Here is a 16,994-nt window from a genome sequence, read left to right on the forward strand (position 1 = left end):
TATTTGATCAGTCATAAAATAATTTATAAACATTGATCATGCATAATTAGTTATCACTTATTAGTTTTAATTAAAACGGTATGTACTTTATTTTAAAATATTGAAGTTAAACCTAAAAAATTAAATTTGAGAAAAATTGATTTATTTTTATTTATAGTTAAAAATATTAAAGGTCATATTAAATTATGTTATTTTTCTTCAATTATAATAATAAAATTTTAAAACAGGCCGCGCGAAGCGCGGGATACTACCTAGTATATTTATATTGTTCAAGTATAAGTGGTCGGAAATCCACATGTAAATGCTAGTGGCCAGAAGTTCACAGCTACCGCATTTGACTTAAAAGGAATAAAGCGGTCCTTATTGGAATTTTGATGAGTCTTGCCTACATATATACGAGACACCCGTTGTGTCCTATGTCACATCATTTATCTGGCTGGATATATTAAGAAAGATTGCCCCGAATTGTGGACAACTAAGAAATTTGACAAGAAATGATTCAAATGTGACAATAGATGCCATCCGGGTTCTTATTATACCCGTTTTGATAAACCTGAAGTTTATCATAAGGAAAATATAAGTGCTGAAACTCTTTCGTGTAAATTTATTAAAGGCAAGGCATTACACGACGACTGAGTATATTTGATATTGGAGATCTAACAACTACTCGAAGTGTAATAAAGAACTTAAATGTTCATGTATGCATTGACACTATATTAAGAGACTTGTAGCCACATAATGATTTTCTGAGTAGTTATTTTGTGAAAATCACAGTTTGGTTATTATATAAAATCATTAGTCTTCGAAAAGAGCATTGTGATTCAGCACATTTAAAATCCAACTATATTATATGTTACTTCCCAAAATATTTTGTTATTATATAAAAATGCCCATATAAATTCTTATTGGCACTAGTAGAATTAAGGCGATTGACATCGGTCATAAACGCCCATTGGCATCGGTTCTCAACCGATGCCAATCAAGGCGATGTAAATGGCCAATTTTCAAATTGGCATCGGTTTGTAACCGATGCCAATTTTGCAAAAGTGGCATCGGTTCCACCTTAGCAACCGATGGCAATGTAGCTATATTAGTATCGGTTGTATCATAACAACCGATGCCACTTTTTAAATTTTTTTCTTCTTTTCTTCGTGCCCATTTTCTTATAGATTTTACCTGATTCATTCCGGATCCTTAACTCTATTTCGGTTTTTAAAAATCGTTTTAATCTTTTCTCTCGATTTAAATTTTAATTTTTTATAAAAGAAAGACGGAATTCGATTTTAAAACTCCTAAGTTCACCTTGACTTTCCATTACATTTTCGTTCTTCCTTTTTGTTTTTTATCTTCCCTTTTTTTATTCGCATTTTGAGGCGTGCGTTCACCCATGGACGGTTCGAAAAGATGATTCATGTCAGCCGACCCCAAATCATTTTGGGATTAAGGCTCTGATGTTGTTGTTGTTGTTGTTTCTTCGTGCCTATTTACCTGTTGCTATAAATTATTTGTATAAAAGTTGCAAAATACTAGACAACACATTCATAGTAACTGAACAATCCAAATTTAATTAGCTTCCTACAAATTTCATTTACTAATAGAAATCCAAGTCAAATACAACTATTACAACTATTGAACAAAATAACATCTAAACAATTCACTACAATACATACATCCAAACCTTTCAGTATATTGCTCTACATATAAGTTCTACTTGAACACCTAAATTGTCAATAATTCTCAACATCATATACTCTCTTTACAATAGAGTCAGAAGCTACCGAACCACGTTTATCTCTTGAAGTGTAATTGTTGAGCCTGCAATACAATGCATAAACAAGAACAATTGTAAAAAACGAGATAATAATTACACAAGATTACTAGAGTAAGTAAAATAAACTAATTACACAACCATAAACAAACGCTTATAAAAGGAACATCAGCTACCACACTTGAAATTTTACTTAAGAAGAATGATATATGTATGAAAGACTCGCAACACGCTCATTGTTCAAGGCTTCGTATGAACTCATGTGCAGATGATGGTAATGATGATCAACTACAAATTAAGAAGAGAATCCACTGATACATGAACCGAAAAAAATTACTAAGGCTAAACAAGTTCATGCCATACCAACTACGGTTGGTCATTATGCAAAAATGTACAAGACTGAAATCTAGAGATATTGTTAAACTTCAGTTAGGAAAAACCTACTGGCTGATTGTCGAAAAATAATATCAGAGCCTCTTAATTGTTGAAAAATAATACAAGTAAAAAGAGTTGACAAATCACCCATTTTTCACTCACTGCCAAAATAAAAAGTCTCATCAAACAACATCACATTAGCTAGATTAATAACACCAAAAACAGGTAACTTTGTGTGACATTATTACCAAGTTCAAAACAAACATAAAAACACAAAGATTAATTAAATTCCACACAAAAAGCAAAGAATCATATATACACAACTCAACACTACATATGAGACACTCTCTTAGGCCTTAGCCCCTGCAGAGTTGACTCGGAGAAGAAATGGCAGCATCACTATCATTGTTGGGCTCTATTCTTTTAAACTAGCAACAACAGCTACCACATTTTAAAACCCACTTGAAAGAATGATATTTGTTTGAAAGTTTCGTGTCTCAACACTCTCAACCACAGGTCCATGTTTCAAGGCTTCATATACAATCATGTGCGGATGATGATAATGATGACCAACTACAGATTTAGAAGAGCGTCCACTGATAACATGTTACAAAAAAATAATAAGGCTAACCAAGTTGAGGCCATACATACTATGGTAAGTCAAATTTGTCCAATTGTAAAAGGCTGACGTCTAGAGATACTATTAAACTAAACTGGAGTAGGATGAAGGCGTAAGAGGATCTCACCAACATTAGGCTTCAGGGTGGCACTATCCAGGTCTGAGATAAGCTTGGTGATGGATTCCTTTGCTCCATTCTACATAAAAAAAAAGGATTGTCAAGCTATATAAGCGGATTAAAGGGAGATTTAACAGTTTACAGACATTTCGATGATGAATATAGTCATATTGAAACCTAAAAACATGGCATTAAACCATTACGGCGAAGTAAAATGGTCTTTTATCATTTCTTCATATATCTCTGAAATCTGAATATGCATCTAATTAAGAAAACTAGTACTTCGAGTTACATAGAGCTTTCGCATAGGTCAAGAACCTATTGAAAAGAGTATAAACTGTTTCCAGAGTATAAGGTAAGATCAAGGCTATGAATCATTAATACACTATTAAATGGTTATGATCATCAACATACAAACTCATCATTTATCCCTTGAAGAATGATGGGGCAATAGTCTAATTAACACCCAAACATCATTTGAACAATAGATTACTACAAGTAAGAAAGTCATAGCAAAGTTTCACGCACCCATCATTAGTTAGCTAATTTTATTGTACATGAGTCAAGCCTTATATCATTCATAAAGTGAGATTTAGACATACATATGAACAATGCAATAATAGCTATAAATAATGGTGAGTTCAAGTAAAGTTTGACAGCACCGCAATGAGATTAAGTACACTAAAAAAATGTATGAAAAACAATTAAACAATCAAATGGGCATCAAAATCACCTTTGCTGACTGATGTCAAATCTCTAAGTATGCGAATTCTAATCCTGATTGTTGATTCCATTATTTCCATCACCTATTCGATTAGGGTCGAAAAATAACATTATTAATCAACAAAATAACCCTAAGAACACACTTACCAGGGATATTTCAAGACACAATCTCTGTCAGACAATTCATCGAACACCTTCCGCACACCATACAACACCTGACATTTTGCTTACAGTAGGATCATATATCCTGAAAACTAATTGAATTTTTTTTAAAAAAAAAATAATACCTGCTCAGTTTGAAGAAGGAGCCACGCTTGTGTGGGTCAGGAGTTGTGGTCAAGTGAAGAAATGACGAGCGTGGATCTGAGTAAAGAAGGGTTTCGTGGGTTGGTCTGGAGGTGGGGTAGGGCGAGGGAAGTGAGGCGTACATAGGAGTCTAGGATAGCAGTCGATATCGGGAAAGCGAGAAGATGAACGATGTGGTGATGGTGTTGGCCGCTGATAAGCGACATGGCAGCGGTTGCAAGGAGAATGGGTAGGTCAAGTAACACGAAGGTTGTGGGTGTGTAATTGTGTATATAATGATGGAAAAAATGGCATCGGCTATATTATAGAACTGATGCTAGTTGTCCAAGAACAATAATGACATCGGTCTTTTAGTAACAACCGATGTCAATTCGCTCTAAACTATAATTGGCATCGGTTCTTAGAAGAACCGATGTCATTGTACCGATGCCAATTACCTTATTTCTACTAGTGTGGTGATATAAGAAATTAAGATCTAAGGTGGTTATGGTTTTTACCACCTTAGGGGGAGAATATTAAGGAAAAGCTGGTAAAAACAAACAAGTATATTATTGATAGGGGATGCAATGTTTGCGATAAATGCCATCTTTAAGCCTCCGGTTAATGCTTCATAACACTACCTAAGAGCATCTAAAGCCTGATATTTTCCACATGAATTTGGACTTTTCTTTTGGGCTCTTTGTATGATCATTTTGCATTATCAACCCATGCTTCATATTTCTTGCTTGGGCTTGGAAACACAACCTTCCATGATCATGCTCGGTCTTTGTTAGCCTTGTGAACTCGTATGCTTGCTATTTGACGGGAAAAGCTACTAAAAGCTTAATTTCCTACAAAACACAATGAAACAAGCAAATACAACTAGAACACGAAATTAGTTCACATAATCACTAATATTAGTGCAAATGACATGTAAAAATAGAGCTAAAATGGGGGTAAAATCATATATAAAATGAACACATCAAACTCCCCCAAGCTAAACTCTTGCTTGTTAGTTCCTCTGAAGATTGGTTCTTGTTAGTTCCTTTGTATTTCATCAAAATCAGATTTGATTTGATGATTTGAATTGTTGATGATTGGAATTGAATGAACTGATTGATTGAATTATATTGATTAAATTTCAATCGGATTTGTTGGTGTTGTGTGGTGGTGAATATGGAGTGTTTTATGAGGGTGTTGGTGGTGGTTTTACGGGTGGTAAACACTACAAAAAGAAATAAAACAGGTGACCGATTTTGGCGACTGAAATCAGTCGCTAAAATCAATTTGGCGACTGAAAACACCAGTCGCAGACCTTGGTCGCTTTTTCTGATTTTAGCGACTAAAGTCAGTCGCTAAATTTGGCGACTGAAATTTCAATCGCTAAATGAGGAAAATAGCGACTGAAATGGTTGTCGCCAATTTGGCGATCGACGCATGGTAGTCACCAAATTAGCGACTGATTTTCGGTCCCTAAATGGCTTTTCAGTCGCCAAATTTGGGTGACGTAGCCAAAATCAGTGAGGCTCTTTGGCGACTGATTTGTGGTCGCTAAAATGCAAATCAGTCGCTAAAGCAACTGACTGTTTTCGTGGTTTTTTTCGTTTTCATTGCTAGCCAAATATTTACAACCTGTATACAAACCGAAGTTCCACAACGCCATACATCCCAAACTTCAACACACACAACACCATACATTTCAAATTTCAACCCAACACCACACATTTCAAACATACATTTTCCCAAACTTCATTTCATATATTGAAAATGAAAGGTTTACAAGTTAACATATTCTAAAGTTCAAGTATTACATGCTAAATTAAACTTACTTAACTACTTGAAAGCCAACACCGGCTCCACTCCCCCCTTGTGGACCATGCGGATCAAAAGGATCGTAGTCGGGTCTAGGTCCGGGGTTACAACTTTGCCACCAATTCTCAAACATTGCCATTTTTTCCTTCATTTAGCGGAGTTCTTCATCACGTTTCCTGTCACTTTCATCATGCTCTCTTAGTTGAGTTTGAAGTTGACTAATAACTCCCGGTTGATATGTGTTGCTGGGAATTCTTGAAGTCGATCTCCTACGCGTGTTGTCATAGAAAGCCGGTGTTGAACTTCCAGTACCATACACGTTTCCTTTCTTGAAGCCTTTCACCAACTCAAACCATATGTCATTATCCGCCTTTTTCTGGATTGGTAGCTTTTGTATGTTCAAATGCATCCTACAATATTAAACAAAACATTATAAGTTAATATGGTAACCAAATTAAGACATTAAAAAAGAGTAAATTATAAAAATTAAGTGTTACGGAAAACTTATATATAATTCCTTGTCTTTTGGCTTAGTCCAAATCCTTATCCCTTTGTAATCAACCCTGGAATGCGTGTCAAGAAACAGTTCTGGTGCCGTCGTAACCGGTTTTGACTTCTTCTTTCCTTTCTGAATGAAAAAAAAAACATACATGTTAGAAAATCAACAAAAAATCTAACATAAAACACGTTGAAAACAAAAAAAAGTGTGAAATAAGAGACAAACTTACACCCAATACACGATCCCAGAACGATCGGGATCCCCCGTAATGAGTAGGCTCGACCACGGCATCTTTCTGTCCTCCTTTTTTTGTTGAGGGATGCTTGTTTAGACCTTTTCTGAAAAGCTTCGGTTTTAGTATGCTTTATTAGGCCTTCAAACTTCTCACCTGCAATTACACATATGAAATCATAACTAATAAGTTACTGATATTATTTATAATATAAGAGAGTATATGCTAATTAATACAAATAACAAAACAAGTTAATTAAATATCTTTCATGTTCTCTGGCTCCTTCGGGCGCCTGACCGTCTTCCAGATCACGTCCCGATATCGTCGAGTACCGAATTCATTGTAACTTTCACAGACATTCTGTTCTTGAGACTCATCCCAAGCAAATGATTGCTACAAAAAAAAGGCGACAAAAATACATATCAGTATAAAATAAAAGTCTAACTTGGTTCTTAAAAAAATTGTCAGAAATATTTGGTTTCTAAAAAAAAGAACTACGGAAAATATATACCCGAAAGTTATTGAACCACGCCTCTTTTTGTGCATCAGAAGCAAAAGTCCACGCTGTAGGAACTGGACCCATGAAATTAGTCTTCGTGCTTTTTGTTACACCTCGTATCACGCAATCGTCCCTAAACCTGCATTTATTTCGAACATGTAGAATTAGAAACAATTATTATTTTACAAAAAAAAAAGATAATAATAATCGTAGACTAACAAAGAAAAAGACTTACCATAATCCCGCCGGCTCAAGTATCATCCGACGATCCGCAGTGTGCCGTATCTGCACCTGTGGTCTTGCCTCGTCGGTAGCGTCAGGCTGATCCTCGTCATCGTCATCGTCACCGTTTATCTGTATCGGATCCTCACGCACAAACTCCTCCTCCTCCTCACGCGTACTCTGTCGACAACCTGAGCCGCCTCCCCACTTCCTACCTTGACCTCCTCCAGCTATCTGCAGTAATACAAATAAAAATTAACACAAATAATGATAAATGAAAATTATACGGACTTCTAAATTTTAATTATTTACTCTTGAGGAATACAAAATTATACCAATTTAATCATACTCATCATCGTTTTCTTCCCCATCACCATCATCGTCGTCGTCGTCGTCCTCATCCTCATCCTCATCCTCATCATCATCATCATAATCATCTTCATCTCCAAACCCCTCATCCCTCCTCCTCCTTTTCTCCTCCTCCCTTCTCCTCCTCACCTCCTCTCCCCCCCCCCCCTCATCTCCTCCTATTCTTCCCTCCTCTCCTCTTCCTCCCCATCATCCCCCGGCAGTCTCTCTTCCACCTCATAATCTTCTTCCTCTTCCATGTCTTCACCATCTTTATTCTCATGCTCATAGTTGATTTCATCGGGTGGAGACAAAAGTGTTTCATTTGAAACGTTTTCTTCTTGGAAAAAAGTTGTATCAATTAGTGACCATGCCTTTGTCTTAAAGATTGCACACCACGCCTTTTGATTTCTATCATTTGTTGTGCTTGGATATGTAGCAAAATACACTTGATGAGCCTGATGTGCAAGTATAAATGGATCATACTTAGAGAATGTTCTAGTACGATTCACTTATACAAGCTTGTATTGTTCATGTACTCTCATTCCAGCCACAGAATTATTCTTCCAGTCAACCTTGAATAAGACAGTTTTATATGCTCGGTCAAGTCCATTATAACTAATTTCAAATATATCTTCAACTATACCATAGTATTCGTTGTCATCAAGAGAAGAAATAGTAACCCCCCCAATTGCACCTAGCCTTACCTTTACCGTGGTTGAATGTTTGAAAATCAAACTCATTAACCGAGTATCGATTCCACGTTCTTACCATTCTTGAAGGACCAAACGCTAAACTTCTTATCAAATCATCTTGAATATTCAACTCAATTACATGTTTCTGAAACCATGTTGGAAATTGGTCCTCATGTTTGTCCTAAACATCATCCTTACTTACATTAGGATTCCTTTTAATAATCATTAACAAACCGTGTTTCGTATGACTCCAAGAGGTCACAATTAGATAGCACGTAAAGGTAGGCACGATTATACTCCTTATCATCCAAATATCTTGTTTGCCCCTTTGATGAACACCCTTCATCATCTTGAGTTTGAAAAAACTCGGGTAAACTTCCGTCTATTTCATCCGGTTTCTCAACATTCAAGTTTCTTGCTTTGGTTTCTATATGTTTTTCAAAGTAAAGAGAACAAAAGTTTGCAATCTCTTCCGTTAAATAAGCATTGCATATAGAACCTTCCACCCTAGCTTTATTATCAATTTTTTTTCTTCAAATGATTAAGAAACCTATAAAAGTTAATGATGAGTTTTATTAATAGTTAATTAATAATAAAGTTAACATATTGATACATCCACCTATATTGGACGGGTCCTCCAACTTTGGCTTCATATGGCAAATGAACCAGTAGATGCTCCATAGAGTTAAAAAATGCAGAAGGAAAGATCATTTCAAGCTTACACAATATCTGTGGTATTAGCTCGTCCATACGAATCATGTCATCAACACATATTGAAGATGCACATAAATCTCGGAAGAATTGACTAGTCTCAACAACTGCATTCCAAACGTTTGTCGACACGAGGTGTTTCAAAGCAACGGGTAATAATCGCTCCATGAATACATGACAATCATGACTTTTCAAGCCTTGCAACTTCAGCTTCTTAAGATCAACACATCGACTAAAATCTGATGCATATTCATCAAGAAACTTCAAATTTTGCAACCACTCACACAATACCTTTCTCTTAGCTTTGTCGAGAGTGAAAATGGATGTTGTCTTAGACCCGTCGCCGTGAATGCGTAATTTGGGACGATGACAAAATGTCTGCAAATCTTTTCTAGAAGCAATACTATCACATTTTTCATCTTCTACATCCATGATCATGTCAATTAGTTGCTCAAAAAAATTCTTTTCTATGTGCATTACATCCAAATTATGTATTATCAACATTGTCTTCCAATAAGGAAGGTCCCAAAGAATGCTTCTTTTAAACCAACCGTTTTCCGCTTTTTCAATTCTTTAAATTCTTCTTTGGTACCATCAACAGGGGATGGTAAATCACACACCGTCTTCCATATCTCATCCCCGGGCACTCGTTTCGGAGGGGCATCAAGCACCTCTTTACCTTTTATGAAAGCTTTCTTGTTCCTCCTATGTGGATTCCCTCTCGTAAGAAGCATCTATGACAATCAAACCAGCTTATTTTCTTGCTATTGGGAAGTGCTTTACTTTCCCCCATGCAACAAGGACATGCTTTTTGTCCTTGTATAGACCACCCGGATAGCATACCATAGGCGGGAAAATCATTTATTGTCCACAAAAGGGAAGCTTTAAGTTGAAAATTTTGTTTTTTAGACACATCATAAGTTTCTACCCCAACTTCCCACAAATATTTCAACTCCTCCACCAATGGTTGTAAATAAACATCCAAATTACGTTTCGGGCTTTTTGGTCCGGGAACAATAAGTGACAAGAAGATAAATGGTAATTTCATACATAACCAAGGTGGTAAGTTGTATGGTGTGACCATAACGGGCCAACAAGAATACTTCCTCCCAAAATTACCGAAAGGATCAAATCCATCCGTACACAAGCCAATTCGTACATTGCGGGGTTCCTTGGCAAATTCAGGATACATCTGATCAAATCTTTCCATTCTTCCCCATCACTAGGATGACACATCTTCCCCGGAGCACGTGGGTTTTCTTTGTGCCATCTCATTTGTTCGGCAATGTTTTTGGTAGCATAGATTCTTTGAAGTCTTGGAGCGAGAGGAAAGTAAAACAATTGGTTACATGCTATTGGTTTCTTACTCTTTTCGGCCCTCTTACTACCCTTGCTTTTTTTCAACACCAAAACTGTATCTCTCTCACTTGTCTCATATCTATCCGCCCCACAATCTTTGTATTTGTCAAGCAAAGCATCATCTTTCCAAAATAGCATACATCTTTCAGGACATGCATCAATCTTTTCATGCGGTAACTGAAGACCTTTAACTACTTTTTTGGTAGTGTAGAAACTTCGGGTCATGATATTATCATCGGGGAAAGATTCCTCAAGGAACAAGACAATGCCATCAACAACAAGAAATGGCATATTAAACTCACATTTCAAGGTAACTAGCCTAGAAGCGGCTTGTAACAATGTCATTATGCTTCCTTCATACAAGGGTTTTTCTGAGGCTTTTAACATGTCAAGAAAAGCTTTTGCTTGTGGGTGTGGCGGTTGTTCTTCACAAATGGTTATATGGTCATCACTATTAAAAATAGTGGAATCCATAGCATCAACAACCATCTCTCTATATGGGTTCTCATCAATTTGTATTTGTTGGGTGTGAACTTGTTCATGAATTGGAGAATATGCTTCTCCATGTGAAATCCAATTGTAATAATTTGGCTTAAACCCGTTTATAATGAGATGTTCTTCTACTTTAATGTCAAGCTGGTATTTCAGGTTTTTGCATTTGGCACAAGGACACCTAAGTTTTTTGTCTACCAAGTCATATTCATCTTGTTGTTTAGCAAATTCAATAAACTCGCCAACACCCTTTATAAATCTAGCGGTAGGACGTCTTTTCTTATTGGAATTGTCTAATCTTCCTTCATACATCCATGAACATTCAAATCTCTTCATTTTAATCTAAAGAAGAACCCACAATAATTTAAACATTTTTTAAAAATAACAATAATGTTACATACAAAATTTTCACATTATACAATAAACATATGAAAACAATATATAAATATTGTCAATAAGTAATCCATCTTCGAATGGGGTCCTTATCACTCCAACCTAAACCCGTCAATGTACGTTTCAAGACACTAGCAAACACACTTGTAATTTATTAATGAGGAAAAAATTAGGCAGCAATTCCCTTCAGTTCTCCAAATACACATCAATGTAGAATAAATAATTACTCCACATATACATGTATTCGGAGAACATTAAAGGGATCGTCACCAAACTCATTCCTCATTAATAAATCACAAGTACGTGTTTACTACCTAAATGACTTGAAATGTACAAACACAGTCCCAAAATAGGGACTATTCAAGAATTACTCCTAACGAGTAATTCTTGAACGGGTACTAAGTCAACATCAAATCAAACTAATACTAATTTAAAGTTTAAGATAAACAACACTTGGTACTAAATTAATTAAGTCAATCAATAGCACAATATCAACAACATAATAAAGGTTTCTATCCAAGAGTCCGTAGCATAATTTGAAGTAAAATTAGTAAATTTAAAAGGTAACTGGTAAGAGGAGGTGACCTAATCAAGTAAAAGCAAAAATGAAAAGAAAACGAGAAGCAACAACTACGGCGGACGGTGGTGCTCAGCAGCGCGGTGACAACCTTGGAAGGAGAAAAGAAAAAAAAAAACAGGGTTATTCAACCTCAATTCATCAATAACATGAATTATCAAACTAAATTTATCAAAATTAAGTCCTAAAGAAGGTTCCACTTAGCTAATAGCTAATTTCTCTTAATCCAAAAGACGGTTCCACTTAGCTAATTCCATTAATGCAAAAGACGGTTCCACTTAGCTTAATACTACTAATAATAAGACGGTTTCACTTAACTTAGTAATAATAATAATAATATTAAGACGGTTCCACTTAGCTTAATACTAATAATAATAAGACGGTTTCACTTAGCTACCCAACACCAAACACCAAACACCACCCACGACCCACGCAAGGCCACCCCACGACCCACCCCACCCACGGCCGACAACCGCCACCCACGGCCGACCAACCCCCACCCATAACCCTAAACCTAAACACAAACCCCCTTAATCATTCCCTTTCAATTCAAACACAAATTAAACTAAAATCTAACTACAAATTAATCTAACTTACTAACTACAAATGAATCTAACAAACTAACCACAAATTAATCCAACTAACTACAAATTAATCTAACAAATTAAACCAATTAAACTGAAATTAAACAAAAAAAACTAACCTAATTAAATAGAGTGGATGAACCGGTGAGGACGGTGGCCACGGCGGTGGAGGTGGTGGTGTCGTCGCCTTTCCTTTTTTTTTTTTGTGTGCGCGAAAGAGTAAAGCAGGAGAGAGGGGAAGGTCGGGTTTTCTATAAAGAATTTTAGCGACCGACTTCAGTCGCTAAATCTGAAGGTCGGTCGCCAAAAAAGATTCCTTGTTTAAAAAAGTCAGTCGCCAAATTAGCGACTGATTTCAGTCGCTAATTTGGAAATCAGTCGCCATTTTGGCGACTACCAAGATCAGTCGCTAAAAATCGGTCGCCTGTTTTAGTTTTTCTTGTAGTGTAAAGGAAGGTATGGCGCGGCGACGCCGACGATCGCGCAGGGAGAGTGACGCCGGCGGTAGAGGTGTGGACGTTCCGCCAGGTGACGGTGGTTGTGTTATGGCAGCAAGGGTGATGGGTGGTAGTGGTCAGTGATATATGACAGTGATGTGTTGATTGGTAGGGAATGGATTGGGATACCCTTGGGCCTTGGGGGTGGGGTGAATGAGTGTAGAGGACTTTGGGGGTAAGGGAGGGAATCCATTCCCTTTGTTTTTATCAAACAAACATAAATAAAGGGAATCAGTAACTTTAATTCTCTTTCCCTTTCTGTTAAACCCCAAACCAAACGCCCCCTAACAAAGAAATGAAAAGAGAAAGATGGGTTAAAGGAGAATTAGAAATTTATTGACTTGCTTAGCAGTAGTCGGTCACATATTATAATAAAAGCGAAAGAGGACATTAGTTAGTTATATTGATAGTTAAAATAAAGTTTGGAGTATTTTGAGCAGGACACCCATCTTCGGAGTATTCCTATCAAATAATCCTTATTTTTTTCTTTCTTTGAACCAAAATAATTTAACTTTATTTTTCCATTTGCCTACCCTTAATTCAAAAAAAAATCAAACCCAATTCTTTCTATAATCTCTCTAGTGTTAACTGACTTTTATCTCCTCCACAAATTCACAATCACGAACGGTAAGTCAATATAAAACATGTATTTAATTTATTGATCTGTTATTACTAATCAAATTGACGTAATTATGTATCTTTTGTTAATTAAGTTAGGATTATGTTAAAATTAATTTAAGAGTGGTTCGATGGCAGAGGTATTGGTGAATGGGTAGTCGTCGGCGACATGGGCGTGCGCCACCGGCAAGAAGGACTACAGAGGAGGTAGGAGTGGGGGCCGGCGATCTGGATTGGAGTGGTGGACGGAGTCAAGGGTGCGTGCCGGTGTGTATTACTTGTGGTGTGGAAAGGGTGGGTTAGGGTCGAGTGACAGTGTGAAGTGAGTGTCGAGCTTCATCCACACCACCTCCTTTAGTCCTTTGGATCAAATGACCCCTTTTTTTTCCGCCGAATTTAAATTACAGGATATTATAAGGTCGTTGTAGGTCGTATAACGCTTTAATTAATGCGGTAATTACACACTATCTTTGACGAGGTCAGTCTTCTGTCACTCTCAATACAGTTGATACTCTTTGCAAATTCAATTTATATTGAATATACATACCATGTTGGAATACTACTCCCTCCATTCAACTCCACTTTGCAAGTTTCTCTTTTGTGCACTATTCACAAGCGGACATTCAACTTCAATTTTCTCTTGATACATAAGTGAAAATATATTCATGTGGGATCTTATTTGATTCACCTTTAAGAGTACATTAAAAATATCTAACTTTTATAATTTTTGCAAATACGCAGCTAATGATATTTATCGTGTAAAAGCTGCGTTGGCAAACGTGATAAAAGAAACTTGCAAAGTGGAGTTGAATGGAGGGAGTATCTTTTTACCTAATTCCAATTGTAGTTCAATTGAATTGATTTTTAAATTACGGATTGCATGAGATTGATCTAGAGTCTAGGCAATCAGTTTTTTCATCAATTCCGCCAATTCATTTATATTGTCCTATTTTTTATTCTCGAATGTTTTAAAAAAACGTGATAAAATATAACTATTTTACCGCCTGTATTAACAAAAAAAAGAGAGTAATTTAGTTATCTAGGGGTAATATTGGATATATATATTTTCGTTACTAAATCTAGAAAGGGTACAATAATTTTGGGATAATAAATTAGAGTAAAGGGGGCAATAAAAATAGGATAAAGGGAGTACTAGTTTTTATGAGATCAGAATACCAGAAATCTGTCCTTAGACCTGTGGGGTAATATCCGTATAAAACCCTTAAATTTTAGGACTATAACGCAAAATTTAACATGTGATTATTGTCATAAAACAAAATTACAAGAGAAAACGATAAAGCATAAGAATTAACCTCGGGTCCTTGAGAATTCGGCCTAAGATAGAAATCAACGTAGATTTCCTCCTAATCGTTGCACCCCAAGACCGTCTGAGACTATGCCCCTTGTGCTAGAAATACTCTCTAATTGACTTGCAATATTGAGAGAGTTGTTGTGAGGTTTTACGATGTGAGATCTAGAAATTTCAGAGGAAAATGCCCCGAAACCCTAATATTTTGCAAATGAATGATTAGGTTACAAAAGGAGAGCAACTCCCCTTTTGTTCCTCTCGGTCCAAACCGTGTACATGGGGAGGGAGTGGGCTTTCACTTCCTCCTTAATTTTTAACTCGTGGTCCGACTCGTTTCGCTAAAATGCATATGACGGGTTTTAATTATAAATCGTCATCCGTCATCGGATATTAAAATATCAACTAGTAACATGACTCAGTCGATATATTAATACTTGTCCGATAATGACAATATTGTATAATTAATTAATTCAATATACATTAATCAAATATAAAATCGTTTATATTCAATTTACGAATTAACTGCTTAATTCGCCTTAGCCCGTATTATTTAATCCGTATTAAATAAATATCTCAACATCGCGTTTGACTAATTACTAGTCAATAACTCCGACTAACTGCTTAGTCATATTAGGCATCAACATGACCGTATTTTCATACCGTCACATCTCTCAAACGTATCCTATAGGTGTGACTTTTAGGGACCAGTTGATCACCGCCATCTGTATGACAATAACGTCAAACGTATCTAGCAAGCCAACCGTTATTGATAAACGTGGACCAACTGATAATAATACAAAAGTATACCCTTTGATCCTTTTAGAGATTTAAATGTTATTGCACTAACTGTAGAGGACACCAGCCCCAACAAGCTCCCACTTGTCCGTACAAGTGTATGTGCAATAACGTTATCCGCACTAACTGGAGGACACGGCTCCAACAAACTCCCACTTGTCCGTACAAGTGTATGTGCGATAACCGATTCTCATATTCATTTAAAATTTCTCCCACTCAATGTAAAACAATTTGCAGATCCGGATCCGCAAAGGTCGTATTTTACAATCGATCTGTATCAAGTGTGGTTTCCCCGACTAGAGAGTAACTCAAATGATAAAACGAATCCGTATTCTAGCATGGCCATGCATTTCAGTTACAGCTCCTCGAGTGGCCCTGAGAAATATCGAGTACCTGATAAAGGCTGAATATTTCCTTCAAATCGACTCCTTCCGATCTAAGCACAACATGAAATGACCCAGAAAAAAACTACTTGGCCCCCTGTTACGGATGACCGTGAGAAAGAAACCAAAGTCACCCAAAATCTGTCGTAGTCTCAAGAGACAGTCGATAGTCAAAAGAATCGACTCTTAGGATCACCATGGAGGTCCTATCCACGACCTGGCACCGAATGTTATAAAACATTTAGGACTCCACGTCGATGTCACAATTGTGTCCAACGAGATATCCGTATAACTCGCCTCTATGATTGGTCAGTCAACCGTTTGACTTATGGCTCGTTGAACCCACCATCAACCAACGTCACAAAATAATTGCCAGAGTTATCGGCTCATGTGGGCAATTAAGGACCAAAAATATAATGTTTGTTCAGTTCACTTTGTGGTGTTCAAAATTGTCGTACAATTCCACATGAAAAACAAAATATATAAATATCAAAACGATGATGTCGTATAGAGTACACAAGAAAATGAATCTAATCCATAAAAGAGTACTACAACTCAGGAACACGTTTAATTCCCATGGAATTAACATGCCCTTCATGCTTATCTTGTCGTAATGGTTCAGTGAGAGGATCTGCTATATTATCATATGTAGCAATCTTTTCTATCACTACCTCCTTTTGCTCCACGTAATCTCGGATTAGATGAGCTTTCCGTTGTACATGTCTAGACTTATTGCTAGACTTAGGCTCCTTAGCTTGGAAGATGGCACCTCTATTGTCGCAATAGATGGTGATCGGGTCGATCGAACTAGGCACTACTGAGATAGTCCTTGTAAGAACCGACGCATCCATATCGCTTCCTTTGCGGCTTCGGACGCGGCATAGTACTCGGACTCGATCGTAGAATCTCTTTGTAACACTTTGTTTGGAACTCTTCCACTGATCGCAGCGCCATTAAGAGTAAAAACGAATCCAGGCCGAGATTTTGAGTCATCTCGATCCGTTTGGAAGCTAGCATCTGCAGAATCGGTTAGGTTGCGCATAGCTTTTGTTCGCCTCCATAAGTCAATGCCCAAGCTTTA

The 16,994-nt window shown here is 36.8% G+C and overlaps 1 long non-coding RNA gene across 1 annotated transcript; it reads right to left on the reverse strand.

The window, feature by feature from the left end:
• Positions 1-1,563: 1,563 nt before the first annotated feature.
• LOC141609176 (uncharacterized) lies at positions 1,564-4,151 on the reverse strand. The gene is made up of 4 exons (XR_012527267.1): positions 3,891-4,151; positions 3,614-3,686; positions 2,890-2,959; positions 1,564-1,815 (listed from the first exon to the last, which is right to left on the reverse strand). It is a non-coding gene; the product is annotated as an uncharacterized LOC141609176 (long non-coding RNA).
• Positions 4,152-16,994: the final 12,843 nt, after the last annotated feature.

This window comes from Silene latifolia, chromosome 10, assembly GCF_048544455.1.
Source record: "Silene latifolia isolate original U9 population chromosome 10, ASM4854445v1, whole genome shotgun sequence".
NCBI classification, from domain to species: Eukaryota; Viridiplantae; Streptophyta; class Magnoliopsida; order Caryophyllales; family Caryophyllaceae; genus Silene; species Silene latifolia.